This window comes from Chamaea fasciata, unplaced genomic scaffold (genome assembly GCF_029207755.1).
Source record: "Chamaea fasciata isolate MVZ Bird 193981 ecotype frontalis unplaced genomic scaffold, bChaFas1.0.hap1 SCAF_13, whole genome shotgun sequence".
Taxonomy (NCBI): Eukaryota; Metazoa; Chordata; class Aves; order Passeriformes; family Sylviidae; genus Chamaea; species Chamaea fasciata.
The window spans coordinates 2918653-2939307 of record NW_027094098.1 but is presented as its reverse complement, the minus strand read 5'-3'; positions in this window follow the sequence as shown (position 1 = coordinate 2939307).

The following is a 20655-nucleotide window of genomic DNA, read 5'->3' as shown; positions in this document are numbered from 1 at the left end:
TGGGTCAGCCCAGGCCCTCGGAGATGTCCAGCAGCAGCCCTGGGGAGCAGCTGGATGAGTTTGCTCAGTGCTGCAGCTCCTCCTCAGATCCCTGTCCTGCCTGTGGCAATGCTCTCACTCTGCAGCACCCCAAAGCTGCTGGGAAAGCTGCTCCCCCACCCCGGGGGTGGTTTGCCAGTGCTGTGTCGCTCTGGGGCCAGTAAAGGGCATTTGTAGCCAATCCACCTGATGGTTATTCTCTGTCTCAGTGTAAATAAGCTGTATTGCCACGCACATTCATTCTGGCAGAAATGCATCCACACTGGGGAATCCACATTTTAATTACACCTGTAGAGGTAAAACAGCACGTGTTTTCTCTGCAAACAAAGTGGAAGGGTGTAGATTGAAGGCTGGAAAAGTGGGTCCTTCTATGCTGGAATGCCACTCGGGTCACAGGTAATCAGCAAACATTTCGATGGTTTTTTTAACAAAAATCCATTTAAGGTGAGTTTCCAATTCAAACATCCTAAATTCCCTTTTTATGAAGCATCTCAAAGAAACCTGAGAAAAGTTCTGCTTTTTCAATGTCAATTTAAATATAGCTCCACGGGGCCAGGGGATTTGAAGATGAATGCCATGGGTGTTTATTGAGAGGCAGTGCTTGCAGTGCCAGGAGCAGACGGACACCAGGACGGGGTTGTGTGGGGCAGTGAGGGGCTGTGAGGAGCTGCCCCTCTCTGCCCCACACCTGCAGGCAAGGGGGGCTCTGCTCTGCCCTTCTAGAAGAAAAAACGAATCCTACAGCAATGCTGTTTTGGGCACTTCTTACCAAACAAAACCCCAAAAGCACAGAGTTGATGCTCCTTTTCCCCTCCAGAGGGTGGGAAGTGCGGAGGGGGTGGAGTGGGGATGTGGATGGGAGAGTTCAGTGGGAAGGGGAGGGTTTGACGGGGAATGGAGGGGGATGTGGGAGGATTCCAGAGGAAATCGGGAGGGGATGAAATATGGGGGGCTGTGAGGTGTGGGGGGGGATGTGGGGACGAGGGAGGGGTAGGGGTGCAGGGGGCTGTGGAGGAGGGATATTGAGGGATGTGGGGGGATGCAGGCGTGTGTGGGGGGGATGTGAGGCTGGGAGTGAGGAGTCTGCAGGGGGATGCAGGGAGGATGGAAGGGTGGGAAGGGAGATTTGGGGGCTGGAGGGGTTATGGGGAACACGGAGCAGGATGTGGGAGGATGCAGGAATGGGGGTTAGGCTGGGGGGTGGATGGGGGAACATCCAAGGATTTTGGGGTTGTAAGGGAGGGGGTGCAGAGAGATTTTGTGGGGAATGGAGAGGAGGGAGGGAGATGCTGGAGCCTGCACCCCCCCATGTACTGATAAAAGACATCACCCAGCACCATGTGTGAGTGCTGAGCTGAGGTTGGGGTGGATCGGGCCTTTTAGATTTGGGGAGAAAAAGTTAACATTTATCTGGGACTTTTCCTCACCATTTTGGTCCAAAAGGAACCGAGTGCAGGGGTTGATATGACTGACTGAGTCCAGGCAAATTCTCTAAAGTTCTTTAACTAACATGTGAGGTCCTGTTATTAGATGTTTGTCTTAAACCTAATGTTGGTTTGAGGTCATTACTCACACACTGAATTTGGTTTTTTCAGCTGAGTTGTAGGGCAGATAAAATCTAAATGCTAAACTCCCGATTCCCTGAAATTTGGCCCAGCAATGTGTAAAAAAAGCTCAGGGCAAGTTTGCATTTTCCAGGCTAACACAGCTCTCTGTGCTGTTGTGTCTTCTTGGCTGAGCTTTGCCATGAGATCTGTAGGAAAAGGGCCAGAAGGAAAGCTTGGGGACAGGGCTGGTTACCTTTAATGGGGCTGCTGGTGACCACTGGGTCAGTAGGCAGCAGTTTTATGGCAGGCTTCAAAAACAAATCCCCTTACCCACACAGCTCAGTGTGCATGGAAAAGTCCCATCGTGTATGGACCGATCTGTTTACAGACAGAGTCCATTAAAACCTGATTATGTACAACATGGGCCCTTCCTCTGCAGGATCCCCAAATCCATTGTTTATTCTGCACCTATATTAACAAACCACAAAACCAGAGCGTGGTGTTTTCAGAACGTGTTTCCTTTTTGGATGGGAATGTGGGAACTTCCCGAAATTGAAATGGGACACAAGGCCGATGAGTAAGGGACTGCTTTGTGCCTTGGAGTATTGGCTGGAATGAGAAGATTCCACTTTCTCGAAATGGTTTTCCCCTCAGAGAGCACTGGGCAGAGCACGCTCACTCTCTGAAAAGACACTGCAGTCAGGGGGTTTTATTTAAATATAAATTATTTAAATATTATTATTTAAAGGAAGAACATCACTGGAAGAAACCCTTGGGTTACAGCTCAAGTACAGATGTGCTTACAGCACCATGGCCGTGCTCGTTCACACTCCACAGTCACTCAGGCATGGCCTGCAGTGAAAATGAGGCAAACCCTGCGAATTTATGGCAATTGTTCCCAGGCTGATGCTCTGTGACTGCCCAGCTGGGAGCTGCCTGTGCGGGATCCCCGGGCTCAGCATCCTGCCGGGAGCCAGCAGATAAAGGGTAAACAGAGCCCAGGGCAGGACAGGCAGATGTGCAGGGGAAAACTGCATGTGCTGGGAGCTCTGACGTCAGGCTGGAGACGCAGGATTGCAATAACTGGGAGAGGAGAGCCTCAGACACCACACTGGGCCATTTTACAGAAATTACAGCCATTTTACCTGGATTAGATTAATTTATTATGAATTATCTTCTCCAACTCCGAAGTTTTCACTTTGTGAAGAACGACTACTCTGTCAGAGAAGAGTTCTGGGTAAAAATCTGCATATGGCAGGAGATGTCAGCAAAGCACAAGTCTGACTTTGGCTGGCAAGGAAGGTGTTCCCAAAATGCACCTTTTTCACCACAGTGAGCTCTGCGAGGGAGAAGCTGCCTGTTCATTTTGAGCTAACAGGCTTTTCCTTCTCTGCTGCTTGACAAGGTCTTGGAGAGATCCCACACTGCTCTTGCTGATGGAAACACTTTCTAAGGTAGTTACTAAAGATTGAACACAAGGAATATCAATTCCAAACATTTTCAATTCACATTCTCTCTTAATGGTATAATTTGCTGAAATATGAAAGTGAGTAACACCTTGCCCGAGTCAAAATAGCCTTTAAGACATGTTTAAAGAAATAAATTATCTCTGTGTCTTGTCCTCCTCCTTTTTGTGAAAGCAAGAGCTGAATATGGAAATGAATATTCCCATTTATTAAACACAAATTCTCACAGGGCCTGTCCAGACTGCACAGAATGCTGGATGTCTGTGCCAGTCCTCGCAGATGCTCAGAGCCTCCTCTCATTCCAGCTCTTTGAGGCTTCGTGCTGCCACAGGTAAGGTTTAAAGGGTCCCACAGCGTTGGGGTTTTTTTGAATTCTGTGGTGTGCTGTGAACTTTCCACGTTAATGAGTGTGTAAATATTTCATATTCAGATTTCGTACTGTTAATTTTAGAAGTCACAGAGTGCTGCTTGTTTCCTGGCGTGTCTCACTAGGCAAGTGTTGGTGTACAGACCATGGTGGAAAACAGAACAGAGCACGCTGAGCTCAGTGGTTATTTGAAATGAAAATTCCTTATTCACCAGTATTTGTACCAGTAAAGTACAAGTGTGCAAATATTTGCAGAAGGCGCCTGTGAGGCAGCTGTAAGCATGGCTGAATTTGCTTCTGAATTTCAGTGCACGTTTGCAGATTTCTGGCTGAGCCGTGGTTCGTGTGATGCTGCAGGGGGGCAGGTCAGTGCTTTACAATTTCCCTGCGTGCAAATCGCAGCTGAGCCCGCTGGATCGAACCCTTACTCGAAGGGGGAAATACAGCCCGGTTTGAAAAGACTCCTGAACCAAAGCCCTTCGAGAAAGCACAGGGAACATCAGAAGCTTTGGACAAACACACACGTTAGAGCTCTGCAGCTTTCACTGGCTCCTGGGGGCAGAGCAAGCCCTGTGGGTTTAACCCCTTCGTGCCCGGGAGCAGCGTGCACAGGCTGCAGGAGGAGCCTGCTGCTCAGGGCTCAGGGAGGAGTCCTGCAAGCCCAGAGCTCTTCCCGAGGCCCCAGAGAGCTCCTTCGCTGGGGGGAAGGTAAGGAATTGGCAACGGTTTTCAGAAACCATTTATCAGAAATCATTTATCAGAAACCATTTATCAAATCATTTATCAGAAATCATTCTAGCTGAAGTTTGTGCTTTCAGCATGCAGATGGGCTCAGTGTGATCAGGGCTCGGGAAGGAGTGCTCGGATCCAAAGGGATGGAGCTTGCTGAGGTTTGGAAAGCTTGGCAAGGATGTTGGGCACCATGCTCCAGAGGCTGGCATCTGCCTTCACACACTGAATTTCCCGTTAGTTTTGCTCCTCTTGCTGCACCAGGAAATATCTGGATGGCAACACTCGCACAGATTTCTGTGATGATCTCTTGCCTGGCTCCCCAGTGCTGTTGCCATCCTTGTTTCATTTATGAAGGGATTTATAGAAACAACTGACATCCTGACAGACCTTTCTATGACCTTATTGAGACGTGATTTGTTGGATGTGAGAAAAAAACAGCAAGAAAAGGCATTTCTTTGTACTTAAATTTTTTGGTTCTCTAGAGTCCCTCTCAGTGTCTTCTCCTAGATGAGATAAACTCCAGAGGAGATGTTATCCTTGCATGAATTTGGAAGAGCTGTGTTTGGGCTGGATAAGAAAATAGTGCCTTTATAACCAGGGAGCCCAGAAGTGGCAGCACCCAAAACTGAGTTAAAGACTGTGGTCTGCATTTGCGTTTTCTGCCCTATTAACATTAAAAACCCCACCTTGTTTTCTTAGGCTTGGGTAGATGCACTCTACAAAAATCCTCTTCTGTGACCTTACATTTACAGATCTCACAATTTCCAGGTGTGTTTCTCCTGATGATATTTTTGCTGTTGGTATTCATGGTCAGTGTGTCCTTCGTGTCCACAAATTCTCCCCAGGACACATTCTGTTCCTGCATTCAGTGCAGACGAAAGCTCCAAGGCCAAGCACAATTTCCAGGCTCAGAGATTTCTTAAATAGACCTGCCGTACCTGGGAGATGCAACTTCTCCTCCCAGGAATGAACTGTACTTTGACCTTGAATCCTTCTGTGGTTTTAGAAAGAGACAAGAGGGTTGGAGATAATGGTTGCTCGAGAGAACACAGGTTTCATCCTCTTCTTTTCTAGTCACAAGGGGTTTTCCCTGCACCGCCCAAGTTCTTGAGCTGGGCCTGGCACAAATTTGTTTATTCTATTTGGATCCCTCTTGTTTCTGTTTCAGTGCAACCCTTAAGATTTGACCTGAGATGAGGAACCACTTCAACAGCCAGAGGATGAATAGTGAGATAACTCCAGAGATTTTGCAGTCTGGGTTGCACTGCCCTCTCTTCAATCCCGTACTTTCCACCACCTGTGGCTCGAGGATTTCCCCAGGCACAGCTGGACATGTGTATCAGGCTCTAGCAGGCAATTCTTGTGCTTCTTTGTCATTTGCAGCCACGTTGTCCCTGTCAGGTGCCAGATTGTCTGGGAACAAGTTCTGTGCCTGTGCAATTCACCAAGAGCTACCTCCCATTGTTTGCTTTGCTAATTACTACCTGCTAATTTCACTTGTTGCACTTAGCCCAAGTGTTGCCACAAGGATAACAGCCTCTTCTCCTTTTCCCCCAGGTAAATCTTTGTTTTATGGAGCTCTGCCGTCATTCCCTCGATGTTTCCCTGCCTGCAGGCGGTACCCACTGGGCTGTGCTGAGGTCCATTCCACTCTTTGGTCTAAAACGTGATGGGTTTAATTTCTGACTGAAGAGTGTCAGTGACTTCCCTGTCCGTGGCAGGGGGCTGGAACGAGATGATTTTTGTGTCCCTCCCACCCCAAGGCATTCAGTGATTCTGTGATTATTTGCAGGCACCTGCAGTGCTTTTAGAACCAGAGCCTGGCACGTTCCTTTCTGCCTGGTGTTCATCCCTATCTTTCATCATGAGCTCTCTCAGGGACCTGGATGCACATCCATAGTACCTAAATTCCCTGTATCAGAGCTTTTGGGGAGAATCCCAGTGCTTGTGCCAGCCTGTGCCATCAGGTTGCCTTCTCATGGTTTGCTCAGAGCACTCTGGGGTTTTCTGATCACCCAGGAATTCCACCTTGATTCCCATGGAAGAGACCAGAATGTTTTATTCCACGAGGCTCTGGAAGCGGCAGCGGAGCTGGGCTGTACAGAGGGAAAGGTGGAAACCTCCATGGACATTGTGGTTGTGACCCTGTTCGTTTGTAAGGCTGGGTTGGATTTCTTTTAATTAACTGTACATGGCAAGAGTTGGCATTCATAGATGTCAGGGCTCAATATTGAAGTGTTTGTGGAATCTTTAAAAATCTGGACTGAAGACGGAAGAATGAGCATTTTTCCTGTGTGGCTGATGTTTTATCCTAGCCTTGAGGATTCTCTGTGGTTTCAGAGGTGTTCTCTAAAGTCAAATGGCACAAAACCCCCATGAAAACCAACCAAAAGGGAGAAAATATGGAACAAAGTTTCTTGCATAGATAAACACGAGAAATGTTCCTCTTAAATCTTTGAAAAATGTTGGGAGGTTGTGATTTGATTTGAATTTCAATTTTTTTTTTAAATTTTTAAATTTGTTTGTTTGTTTGTTTTAAATCTAGGTAATATGATGCACTAAAAGTCTCCTGGGAAAGATGGGAAATTTTAGCCCATTGGAGCTTTTTCATCCTGAATGCTTAGTTCAGCACTGGTTTGGGGGGGTCTGGCAGTACCCTGTGCTCTCCACATTCTGACTGCTCTCAGGTGATACCTTCAGGTTGGTTTTTCTCAGAGGATGTAACTGAGGATTTGAGTTTGAGGAAGAAGACTTTTCCTTTTTCATTAGAAGAGTGCTGGCCAGCAAGGCTGAGGCTGCTGGACAGCAGAGCAGTGGCAGGGGCTGTGTTTGTGAGCTGGGCTGCTTCACTGAGGGTGTTTGAAAACCCAAGTATTTCACAGCAGTACAGTTCCACTCCAGATACCCCACGTGCCTGGGAGAAGGCTCCAAGAGCACGGTGTTCCATGGAAGTTTTGGTGGTCTGGAGCACTGACAGCCTTCATTCATTTGCAAGTGTCTGGCCTTGTCTAGAAAAACAATCCTGTGGTGTCTAAATTGGTGAGCTCGGCTCAAATCGTGGATGTGAGTGTGGTTGGGAGGTTAAAGGAAGCAGAAGGAGCCAGTAAAGGTGGCAGTGCTCCATTTATTTTTATTTAATAGCCTTCATAAGTTTCAAATCTGCTGCAAACATAAATCAGGTTGAAATTTTGCAGTGCGGGGACACCCCAAAGTGGAGCTGGATATTAGTGTATAAGAAAAGAAGGAAAGAGATGGGGGGGGGGGGGGGGGGGTGTGGAAAAAAGGCTCCCCAAGAGTTTAAAGTGGGATTCTGGTTTGTGTTGGATCCTTGTTCTGTAAGCTTAGAGCACTCTGGTAACCTGAAGGATCAAAAGTGTCTTCAAGCCCTTAAATAGATGACGCGGAAATACTTGAAATGTGTTTCATTTTATGGTGAGTGTAATGTTTCTAATCTCGGTGCAATTTACAATTACAATAAATATCACGAAAAATTAATGTGGCCACTTCAAATACAAAGGAACGACCAAGTGTAATCTGAGAAAATTTTATCAACATGCAATTTCCTTAACAAAAACATCAATGTATCATTTCAGAATGCCAAGAAATATTTATCTTTTGGGACAGCAAAATCATTTGCAGAACGTTTTAACTGCTAAATAAATATTTTACTGGCAACTTCTGAGGCATCATAAATGCAGTCAATATAAACAAAGCAATGTGGAAAGCAGCTCCAGCCTCAGCTCAGATGGAGCTGGGCTGGTTCATGGCAACACAGGACTCTGGGATGCATTTGGCTGAGCCTCTGTGCCTGGAAAGATCTGATTTCTTCCTGCTCTTATAAGCAAGTTTGCTTGGTTTATTTGGAAGTTCTGGCAGCAGGAGCCACAGCGAGCTCTTAGGAGTGGTGATGCAAGCAGATAGCGTTTAACTGAAACTGGCTCTTAATAGTTAAGTCTGATTTTTAAATTGAATCCAGCTCCTATGAAAGCTGCTGGATTTGCAGCCTTGGAGGGACAATTTGTCTGTGAGGCTGCAGAACAAGAACATCACGGCTGTGGGGGCTGCAGCCTCCTCAGAGGGGCCAGACCATGTGCTGCAGCGCCTGGTTCTGCTGTCCCTGTCACCTGCTCTGTCCCCCCTGCCCAGCTGCAGTGGCACTCGCAGGGTGACTCCGGAAAGCTGCACGGAAAGTCCTCTGCAGACAGAGCACAAACTTGTTCCATGGGCCAGGTGAAGAAAAAGTCATTTCTTACCTGGGCTCTCACTGTTATTCCCAAGGACAACATCAAATCTTAGCCTGAATTTTCCTTTCTGCGTGGTCCTCGCTCAGCACCTGCCCTCTCTCCAGTGCTGTTTCCACATGGCTCAGGTGGAGATTGTCTGTTTTCCATAGAGCTGCTCACTGGGATTTCTGTGCCATTGTTGGTGCCCAATAGGGAACAGTGCCCTGCTTTGTGGAATATTTATTGAGGTGTTATCTGTCTGTGAGGCTTTGCATTTCAGCCGTGATACCCCCGGTGACCTGTGCGTGCTGATTCACGTTTGGTGTGGCTGGGAGAGACCATTCCAGCCATGCCCTGCCTGAGGAAAACCTGGGGACTCTGAAGGCCGTGATGGTGACTCCCTGAATTTTGGGATGGCCCGGAACTGGTGATGCAGCAGCTGTTACCCCACAGATGGTGGGATGAGCTGTGTGAGAATTCCCCTGGAAATCATCACGGCATCTCTCGCAGGCCAGCAGGGAGAACTCCTGGCAGGGCCTGGAGCAGCAGGAGCAGGGCTGGGTGGGCTCCCTGACACTGCTGCTGCTGCAGCTCCTCTCCAGGAGCGGGATTTGTGCAGCTCAGTTCCTCTCCGTGCAGGAGCGGGAGTTACTGCACACACGGGGACATTACTGCAACCCCCAGGGGACACCGCCCCGCTTGTCATGCGGGTGTTAATTGTCCTGTTAATGAAGGAGCATACCTTGGGCACTGATGTGCCGGCAGGGCCAATAGAGAATACTGAATATACAAACCCAATACGGCTGGTTTTGTTTCAGGGCTCCACAAGTGGGATTTCCCGCTCCATCCGTAATGGCTGTGGGTGACTTCCCGAAGTGGGACCCTGCTGTGCTGCCAAGGGGGTGAATGCGAAGGGAAATCACATTCCAGCACACTCGATTTATGGAGGGAGCAGTTTCCCTGGCACGGCTGAGATCATCATCGGAATGCTGCACCACACAGGGAAAGATGAGCACACACCTGTTCACCGTGCATCTTTCAGATGGGACTGGGAAATACATCCCTGTGGGCTCATACTTGTGTGAAAAACTGAGGCAAGAGAGTTTATTTAGCCCCAAATCCATTTAAATGGTGTATAATGCTAGCGTTCCTTGGTAGTAACTGCAACTTAATCCTTGTTTAAAAGGATTTTTTTTGATTAATTGAACACACAGGAAGAAGCCAACAATACCGCTTCTCACAAAAGAAACAGCTATTTTTAGGCATTTGTTAAATTTCAGGTTTCTTTGTTCCTGTTAAATCCCAGCCTTTGCTTTGGCAGAAATCCCATTTTGAAGCTCCCTCTCACGTTTGGGGAAGCCGGCAGGGCTCAGAGTGTGCACGTGCTCCAGTGCTTGGAGGAAGGAGTCTCAGGAATGGTTTAGGAATGGTTTCTACAGAATTGGGGCTTTCAGGGGAGCTGATTGAGCCTTTTGCCTTTACAGGATTTAAAATGACATTTAGAGCTAGATTGGCCTTATTAAATATCACTTGGGTAAGACGTGTGGCTTAGGCTGAATGAGAAGTGCCATAACAAGAGATTCTGGTAATTGTAGTGAACTGGATGCTTTTCTTATTGTCCCAGATAATGTAAGAGTTAATGTTCATTGTAAGTACTGCGAAAGAGATTTTCCTTTCCTTTAAGAAATGGTCTTTGCATGTCTTAAGAGCTCGAGTTTCAGCTGGTCTTTTCATTTGGTACTATTTTCATCCAGTAGGACCCCGAACGAGGTACAGAAAATGGGATTTACATGTGCACACAGGTTGGTGGATGTGCTCTGATCCCCACCTGGACATCTGACTGCAGCTTGGGGCAACCACACTCAGAACTCCACGTATTTTTCCCTTGAAACAGATTATCTGCAAAGTTGGAGACAATAGTGAATATTTGCACCATTTAGAAATTATGATCTGTCTCCTACCTAAATCTGGGAATTTCAGTGGGATTTTGGGTGCATAAATATCTGGATCTTCTGATTTCGGCAGGTAAATTGTTTTGGCCTTTATGTTTTCAAGCCTTCCATAATGCAAAGGTTGTTACCTGTTCACTGAGGTCACTTTAGGAATTATAATATGAGAAGTGTGGTTAATCATACATGCAAATCTTTCTGTAGTTGTATGGGGTGATAGGGCAAAATAATCCCTTAAATTTGCTTTTACAATATGTCCATTGTCACTCTGGTATTTTATTTCATTTTTGACTTTCAGCACGTTGACACATTGAAATAAAGCCACAGTTTATCTGTGCCAAGAGAGAGAATTCTCTTGTGTTCAAGTTCATGAATTTTTCTCTTCTGAAATCTATCTAATAAGGGCAGGAATACATAATTGTGGGAATGTTGAGAAGCTTTCTCTGATTAACAAGTGTAAAATGTTCTGGGATCCAGAGGTAGGAAATACTTAATATGTTTACAGTGGGTTTTAAAGCTGTGCTTGGTATTGGTGCTGGAGGTGGTGTCAAAAGAGAGGCTGCCCTGGGTGCTTCTGAAATTCTTGTTGTAAACAGCCTAGAAGTTACTCTTAAATACACCATGGAAATCTGACATCGTTCCTCCCTCAGTAGTTTGCATAGAGTAGGATTGGTTCATGGTGATTTGGCTGCACAAATAATCTGGGTTTAGAACAGAAATTATGTTACCTGCCCCTGTATCCTGTTGCTAAAGAGTTCTGAAGCAGGAGTCCGTTCCTGGGTCAGTTTGTGAAGTAATAATTTAAATTGTCTTTTCTCTCTTGACAGGTGGTTAATGCACAGCGTTTTCTGGCTGGTAGATCCCAACCCTTTCACTTTAAACATTGTATTTATCAGCTCTTTATTAAATATACAAAACAAGACCACACTGGCCAAAATCTGTCACAGCACATTTTGTTGTCACAGTGTGTTTTGCTTTGTGCTGAGGAATGAGAGTCCAAGCCACAAAGTCAGCTCATTTCAGCCTCAACGGCTTCTTGAAAAGCTTGCAGCTTAAAATAATACATTATTAAGGTATTCAGACTTGTCAAAATTAATAATTAATATGGCTTTATGTTCCCCACACATGCACAGAGCCTTTCATTCCCTTCCCTTGTCTGTATTCCAGGCAAGCAGCCCCAAGCCGTGGCCCTGTCCCGGGGCAGGAGGGGGCCTGGGAAGCAGCTCATCACTGCTGCCTCCTGCACCACGTAAATGATCCTTGGATTTATTAGAAATAACATTAACAATGTAAATTATGAGAGGGAGAGATGGACAAAACTTAAATACTGCCAGTGTTGACTGTGTATGGTGTTTGTGACTGTGCCTGCCCTGGTGCGGCCGCAAGTGCTGGGGGCAGTTTTGGACACCCCAGTGCCAGAAGCCGTTAGAGAACATCCAAAGGAGGGCGGTGAAGATGGGGAAGGGTGTGGAGGGGCTGTACAAGGAGCGGCTGAGGACACTCGGTTTGCTCAGCTGGACAAGGGCAGACCGAGGGCAGAGCTCCCCGGGGGCCGCAGCTCCTCCCGAGGGGCAGCTCCCATCTCTGCTCCGGGACAGGGACAGCACCCAGGGAACGGCTGCAGCTGGGCCAGGGGAGGCTGAGGGTGGACAGTAGGGAAAGGTTCTTCCCCCAGAGGGTGCTGGGCACTGAACGGGCTCCCCAGGGTTTGGTCATGTCCCCGGGGCTGCCAGAGCTCCAGGAGCGTTTGGACAGCGCTACCAGGGATGCCCAGGGTGGGATTGTTGGGGGGTCTGGGCAGGGACAGGAGCTGGACTTGAGGATCCTTGAGAGTCCCTTCTAACTCAGGACACTCCATTGTTCTATGATTCTACAATGTGTTTTTACAATCAGCTGAATTATACTCAAATGAGTTTCCTGGAAAACCAGGGTGCTGGGAACTGCTGCCTCAGTGCTGGGTTTTTTTAACCTTTAATCCTTACTCTATGGAAATCCTCCTTGTTAGTTTACCTGGGGATTAAAGGATTTACATTATGGGTACACTTAAACTTACTTTCCAATGCCTAACTTGCCATGGGAACTTTTCATTCAGCTACAGCTCCTGGAAAGTTCCTGCACTTCTGCATCTGTAGAACCACAGCAAATGTGGCCTCTCTACTGCCACCTCCCTTTAGACAACCTGTCACTTGAAATTCCATAATAAATTACTTCTTCTTAAGAGAAACACTAGTCAAAACTTAAGGAGAAAAAGGGAAGCATGTGGGTTTTATCTAGTACAGGTCTCAATTTCTTTGTCCTACCTTTGTGAATCCTTGGCAGGGGTGCCTGAATCGGAATTGATAATTCAGGATACAGTTGATGTCCACTACTAGGGAATCAAACTGGTTCCAAATAATGAAACCATGCTTCACTAGGAGCTGCTGAAGAACCACTGCTTCCCCCTCTGCTGACGGTGGTGTCAGATTTGGGAGCATTAAATGTGTGTGCTCTGTAGGGCCTAAAAAGCCCCCATGCACCAGAAAGGGAAAGGTTAACTGTGGGCTGAGGAAGGCTGGCTGGGAGAAGCCAAGAAAACCATTCCCAGTCCAGAAAACTGTCCAGCAGTTTGTGCTAAGGAAACACATTTGCTTTTTCTCTCACCTTATAATGGATGCTGGTATTAAGGTGACTGCATTGCAAACCCAGTCCAGAGAATTTGGGCAGGGATCATGCTAACTCTGACAAACAGTGCTTGGGGCCCAGAGCGATGCAAAACATTTTTAAAGAGATTTTTTGGCTAAGTTCCTCCAATTTGCAGAGTACAGAACACAAGCATTTGGGTTGCAATCTAAGAAGCATGAATTTACCATAGAGATTGTATTTCCTAAATGTTGGAATACTCTTGCTGGAAAATGCAGCCTTCAGTCGGCCTGCTTTAGGATTTTAAGTTTAGACAATATAAGCTTTGAAAATCTCTAGATGTGTGTCAGAAAATACAGAAATTGTGGTTGTGGTTGTGGCTGAGCAGAATGATGGGCAGTTTAGGCGATGTAAATTTCTGGCTGGAGCAGTTTGCATTGGGAATGAACAGTTGAATGGATAGCTGGGAGGATTAAAGGATGTTCAAACCATCAGATGAAACGTGTCGTGTCGTCCTGGCTGGTGGATGGTGCCGTTATCTCACTGGAAATGAACATTCTTTCAAGGATGTGTGTGCTGTGTCTATTGCCCTAATTCTGTCGCTGATACCCTGGCCCTGCTCAGCTCGGGGACAAAGCTTCCCTGGACTTCGGTGAGTCAGAGACTTCTGATATCTCCTGCCGGGTGAAACCCCGGGGAGCTCAGCTGCCTGCGGGCCTTTCCCTCCGAAAGCAGCAGGACAGCCCTGGCACACCGAGTCTCTGCAGTGCCACGCTCCTCCTGCTGCTCTCTCTGCACTCTCCATCCCCTTTGTGCTGAGTGAACCTTTTTCTTTTTTCCCAGATAAGAAAAAAAAAATCATGGACTGATCTTTTTTATACAGTTTGAAGAAAATACACGCGATATTTAATTTTAAAATTTTCAACATTTTAATGCAAATAGGAAGTTTGACTCTTTGCTCTGCAGAGTGTGTCTTTCATAAACACGCCCCACTGGTCTGTGTCTCCTGTAGAAAGGCACAGCCAGCCTGGCAAGGTGCAGGATTATCCCTGCGCTAAACGTTTGAAAATGAGACAATAAGCCCAGTTTGAGAGGGAGAGGGACCACATTACAGCATCTATGGGCAAAGGAGGGAAGCATTAACTCAGATTAGAAAAACGCCCCGAGTTAATTAGGTGAAGAGATAATATTTAGAATGGCCTTCTCACATGAAATGTGGAAAGTGGATAATAATGTGCAAAGAGAGAAAAAGGGAGGCAAAAATTTTGCTTTTGGGAAGCGGAGGAGTAGGGAGAGACAGGGTGAGTGGAGCAGGCTGGAGCTATTCCATGAGAAGGTGTAGGAACAAGGAGAGATGTCTGAAGCTGGAAAGTTTATAATGGAAAGTCCAGCAGTCACCACTAAAATAAATTATTGACCTGAGAGCAGCACGTGAGCTGTTTCATGGAAGTGGCATGCTCAAGTGCAGTGGGTTACCTTCTGAATATTTTTTCTTTTCTTTTTTTAGAGGTTTATATATTACACTGCAGTTGATTTTGCTTCCACACTTTAAAACTTAAACAAGAGTAATTCTGTAGTAGCAATTTTATCTTCCATAGGTGTCATGCTGTTGACCAGCTTAAAATAAATATCACGTGGAGCACTGGGGACAAAAGCTCGTTTTGAACCTACAGGTGCAGAAATTTACAGAAAGATCCATTTATTACAAGAGGCTGTTTATGCGCTATGACAAATCAAAGTCAGGTTTTACAGCTGTACAGATGCACTGTGGATATTACAGTTTTCAGCGTGTGGATATTATAATTCAAGGCATGAAGGATGTGAGTGATAACTGCTCTCAGTGGGAGGAGTGCTGCTCCTTTGATCTTCAATTGCAGCCCAGTTTTTGGGGTGGTGTGGGCTCCACCGAAGCTGCGGTGCCTCAGAATTCGTGCTCCGGCCTGGCAGGAGCAGGGCTCCACCTGTGTGAGCAGCATTTCCTGTGTGCTCACTGCTTCCAGCTCCATCCCCAGCCCAAGGGGATGAAAAGCCGGTGGGTTCTGACACACCATGAGCTCCTCACCCTCCCCACTCAGTCCTGAGCACAGGAAACATTTTAATGTCCCGGTTGCTCATGCTGGGTCTGGGCAGCAGAGTGACAACAACAGGTCAGGGGATGCTCAGGCGGTGTCATCCCTCACCCTGTGCCTGTGGATCCTCTCCCCTCTGCTGTGCCTTCAGACACTGCACTGGGGGCTGCAATCCCTGCACACAGTCACTCCTTTGGAATCTGCACATTTTCATTTCCAGAGGAGATGCAATTTCATCACGAAGGGAATGTTTTCAGCGCCAGTGCAGCATACCTTCAGAGGAGGAAGTTGACCCCAATTTTGTACCCGGGTGTTTATGAAGTCAAAGGTGGACCCTTAAACAGACTTAGAAGCTGGGCCAGAGCATAATGCCCAATCTGGCACACACAGGAGAAATTATCCACGATTAAAGACTTTCTGATTAATATGGCTTATGTGCCAAAACTGCACATGCAGCGTATGATCTCAATTAGAGTGAAACCTAATTCTTCAAGGCTAAGCTCCAGATTCATTCTGTAATTTCTTCTTTGTTTAACTTGGACATTTTCTGACAACAGGATCTAAAAGAAATGTGGGGGGAGGGCGCAGGAACCCCCTACCATTATAAATTGCAGTTCTGCAGAAAATGTCTCTCCTGGTGCTGGTCTGAATACCTTGACTATTTAATTTTTAGAAGGCTTGTTGTGCATTCCTCCAAGGCACTGCCATTTAGCGCTGCTAATGGAGCTGTAACAGTTTTTGGGAAAGAATGAATACTCGTGTGCAGGTTTTCTGCTGAAAAAGTAACTCCTGCCAAAGAAAACCGCTTGAAGGTGGAAAGGAATAAGTATATAATCACGCCACTGTCATTACCTCTGATATTAAGAAAGTAGGAAATGTCAAAGGCCTGTAAGAAAAATAAGTTCAAGTTTAATGAGTCTGCTGGAGAGGAATTATCAACATTAATCATTTAGCTAGTGGACTAACATAGCTGGCATCAATAGAATAACTTTTTCCATCCTGCTTTAATACACAGCAGTTGCTCCAGCTTGTTTCTGAGACTTTTTTTTTATTGCTAATCCCAAAACATCCTGGAAACACAACCTCCAATCCACCACTATCTCTGCATTTCAAGCACTCTTCCAAAGCAATGTGAGTGCTGCTGTGGATTCAGGGTTCCCCTTTTGTGGGAATGGAGTCCCAGGCCCAGGGGGGAATGGCTGCGGGAGGAATTTGGGAGCTGCCAGTGGGACAGGCACAGCCCTGTGTGCTGTAAATCCCTGTGCCTGCAGGGAGGAGCAGGGCCACACTCAGAGCTGCTGCTCTAGCCCAGCGTGAAGTGGCCTTGGGCTTGTTTTCTCCAAATTAATTGGTCTAGGAATCTTGAGAAATGGGTCCTTTTTCAAGGAAAAGAGACAGGGACAGCCTTGGGAAGACTGGACGGAGCTAGAGAACAAAGTAGGTATTTATTAAAAGGCACCTTGGACAGAACAAGAACCTGGCCAGGGCTACACCCAAGGTGGACCCAGAATGGTCACAAAATGGTCACAAAATGGACGAATGGTCATGAGGTCTCACACTTTGATAAGTTTTGGTCCATTTGCACATTGGGGTTTAATTGTCCAATTACAGCTCCAGGCTGTGAGGTCCCATCCTTCTTGTTCCTCCCTTCAGCCACTGTTGTTTGCACTGTTGGGCCTGAAAGTTGTAACCATTGTCCTTGGTTTCCAGCAGGAAAAGGATTTGTTTTGTGTCCCTGCTCTGCGCAGAGCTGAGTGACACTGAATGTGAGCTCAGAACTGCACCCCTGGGCAGCACAGAATCTGAAAAACATGAAAGCTCAAACTTCAGGCATCAATATAATGTCAAATGCCAACCCAGACTTTGCTTTTCTGGGTCTCCTCAATAAGTTTGTCTCTCTCATCCCCCCTGATCCCACTCTGGGGCTGGGTTGGAGTCAGGAGTGTGGCTCTCCTGGGGTGAGAAGCTTGGCCTTGGAGGGAAGTTTTGCAAATCTCACAATGCATAAAGGAACAGATTTAGAACTGCTTTGTACAGTGATGCCATTTTAAAAAATACAGATATCTTTAATGGATTCTTCCAGGTTACAGCAGGAAAAAATGGTGTTTGTAAACCATAGCAAGGCAAATTCGGAAGAGGTGGTAACTCCAAGGTCTGGAAGAGGTTGTAGCTTCAGTTTGGGGGGACTGTATCCTTTTTTAAAGAGGTATTAGTTGATTTATATAGAAGTCATGCACATTACAACACTTTATAGCTTCCATATTCCTGTTTTCTATTTAAATAAGGAAAAAGCAGAAAGCTGTGCCTGCAGCCCTGTGGGCAATCCTTCAAAAAGCAAACTCGGAAAATTTCCCAAGTCCGTACATTATCTGAGGTGCGAGGGAACCACTGCAGTCGGGTGTAATCTAAATCAAATTTTCATTTTGCTGATGCATTTTTACATTCAATGTGATGAAATTGCGGGTGGGTGCCATCCTGAAGTCCCATCTAACAGAAGACAAAGAAACCTTCTGCCATTGCTCAGCCAATGTGCCTCCAGGACGGTGTTTTGTCGTTTTGCAGTCAGGGAAAGGAAGGAAAAATTGTAAAAACTGTCAAACTGACCCGTCTTGCCGGTGCTCCCAGGGCAGGCAGGTGGCAGATGAAGCTCAGTGCTGCTCCTCACAGCCAGGAGGAGCCGGCTGCCACTCCTGCAGTGGTTTCACCCTTCCCTGGGTGTGGGGACAGGATTTGTGCACAGGATTTACCCTTCCCTGCAGGGCTGGGGCGTCACACTCACCCCTGGGCCCTGGGAACACCCTGTGCCTCCTGCCTGGCTGGGGCAGATATTCTCTGCGAAATGGAATCCATATGCTGGGGTGACCCTTAATGAAACCCCTGCTCTAATTGCGGCTTTAAGCTCGCTATTTCCTTGTCATTGTTTACGCTTTTAGATCTATAATATATTCCAAATTAAGTACCTTTGAATGACAGCATTCAGATCTAATTATAGACTTTATCATTGATTAGGCCAGACAATCCAAACTTAAGCTCTGCTGGAATGGCTTCATGAATAAAATGAAGGCAATTCTGAGGTTCTTATTCTAATGAAGTAAAGCTACCTAAAAATATTCCATTTAGTAAATTAGAGCTTCTGACTCTGTAATTTTGCAAAATAGTAGCAGTGTTATCTAGACCATGTCCAGGTTAATAATTTTCTTGCTAGCTATTTATTTTCTTAAAATGCTCGATTCAATATGTAATTTAGGTTTTAATATCCTTTTATTCTTTGCTTCCAGTTGTTCAGCATGCTCAAGATAAAAATGAATACAGTTGGCATTACTGTGTTTTTAGAGCAGCGCTTGGGTTTGTTTAGAAATGTGCTCAATTTCATGGTTAACACAGTCAAGATGGGCAGATGAGGCTGGGAGAAAAGCAAACTCCTGAGAACCCGCCGAGCTCACACTGTTCACAGCTCTGCAGGCTTGGTGATGGCAGGATTGGAACAAGGGAGGTTTAGAAAGAGAGGAGCAGAGGTGATGCAGGCAGGGAGGGTGATTGTGTGAGGCACAGACCTGGGAACATGGACAGAAAACAAAGTCCCAGGTAAGGGACGGAAATGTTGGACAAGTCTCTGTGACAAACTCAAGCAGGAGAAATTACCAAGGCAAACCAGCGGAACTGTGATGACATAATTGCTTCCATCAAGGGTTTGTAGTGCCACAGCAAAATCATTAATAATGTGTTTGTGGCACAGCAATGCCTTGTGTGACTCGGGGACTACACTGGACAGTTCAAGAGGACAAAAATTTTCCTATTACCCTCCAGGCTTCCTAAGAGAGGGACTTCCCAGAGAGTCTGAACCTCCCCTGTGTCCAAGGCAGAGCAGGTAGGACAGAAGGTGGGAGCAGCTTTCAGCACAGAGATCAGAGTGGCTGCCAGAGCCCTGGGTAAGACCTTCCCAGTGTCTTTGTGCTGATGCAGACGGGGGGTAATTGATGGAGATCATTTCAGAGCAGCTGCAGGTTCTTAAGAAGCCCAGTGCTGTACGTGGCATTTTATAACCTGATGTCGCCGTACTCTCACTTACCGTAGAGCTCTGCACAGCAATTACAGCACAGTTTAATTTACAAATCATTACTGCGTTTAGCCATTACCAGTACAAAGTAGTTACTTTCTCTGTGCAATTGAAGCCTAATTTTCATGCCATCTGAAACTCCCAGGCATCAGGTAACACTTTATTTTATAAGGAAAAAATAACCATTTATTTAAATTGTAAAATCTGTGTATTTACGGAGTGGCTGGTTTTGCTCTTCAGGTTTCACAGCAATTAAACTGGAAGCTGTTTCTGAGAATTTGGGCTCTTATTTCTGTAAAAATAAGTTATCAGCAATTGCTTCCTATGCTCGCATAATTGCTTGAAGGACTGTGGGGAAGGCAATTACCTTTGGATGCAGCCCAATAATTCCGATAGTTTGTTAATCCACAAAGAGCACAGGGGCTGTAAAAGGTGTGGAGCTCCGGAACTGAGGTGATAACCTGGGACACGATCCTTGTGCTGGTGGTGTGAATGTGTTTTGCACCTCGTGAGACAAAGAGGATTCACAGTTAATTTGGGGTTTAAGCGGAAAGAAAAAAAACCAGCGGTCCTAGGCATGGAGCAGGCAGCTGACAGGAGTTAATTTGGAGTTAAATTCAGGAGTGAGGTCTCTGTCCCGTCCCAGGGCAGAGGAACACTCCCCTGCTTGTGCAAGCCCACGGTGGTGAGGTTGGGTTCCAGGCTCCCCTTCCAGCCAGGGATCCCGAGCCCATTTCCCGGTGGGGGCTCTCCCACAGAGCTGCAGTGTTTTTGCTGGATCTATCGGCACCTCCTTTTCACTCCTTCCTTAAATTCCCTGGGGAAAAAGCAACAGGAGTTCTGCAGAACCTCGCTGGAAATGTCTATCCCAAACCCACACCCTGAGAGCGGCGCTGGGGGTGGAAGGGATGGGCAGGAGCCACTGGCAGTGACAGCAATTCTTTCCTGTGAATCCCAGTAGGTTTCAAATAGAATTGCCAAATGATTTTTTTTTTCTCTTAAAAATGACTTCGTATTTTATGTAAGGCCTCTTATGTGTAATATTCTCTGCCCACTTCATGTCACAAACATTTTAGTGCATAAAGGCCTTGCATTCTTCATGGCACGCCGCAGTCCGTAGGTTCTTAATGAAATTATTAAAACACCAGTCAAAGCTCCCTTTTATTGAAACCTGGACTACTGAGATAGGGGTGAGCTTCCTGAAATGGAAGGTTTCAGGATACCCAGTATTTTTTTCTGGTAGAAATAATTTCAGTCTTTGGAGGGGAGCACAATTTTCCTGCAGCAAGGGCTGTGAGCACCTTTATTTCTTCATGAAATTTCTACCTTCGTGATTTTTTTTTTGTTCCTAGAATGTTCTCTGAGTGCAGTCTGTGTGCAGCCTGGGGCTTCAGAGACTAACAAAATTTAAATCGGTTTTATACAAATAGTTTTGGTCAGAGAAGCTCAGTCTTGCTGAATAGAGTCCACAGATTGTAAAAGGTGTTTAATTACACTATGTCATTAATTAGCTCCAATATTCCTGTCAAAAATACTCCCTTTCTAAGTACCTTATACTCTGGTTTTTGTAGTTAGCAGAAAGACTGA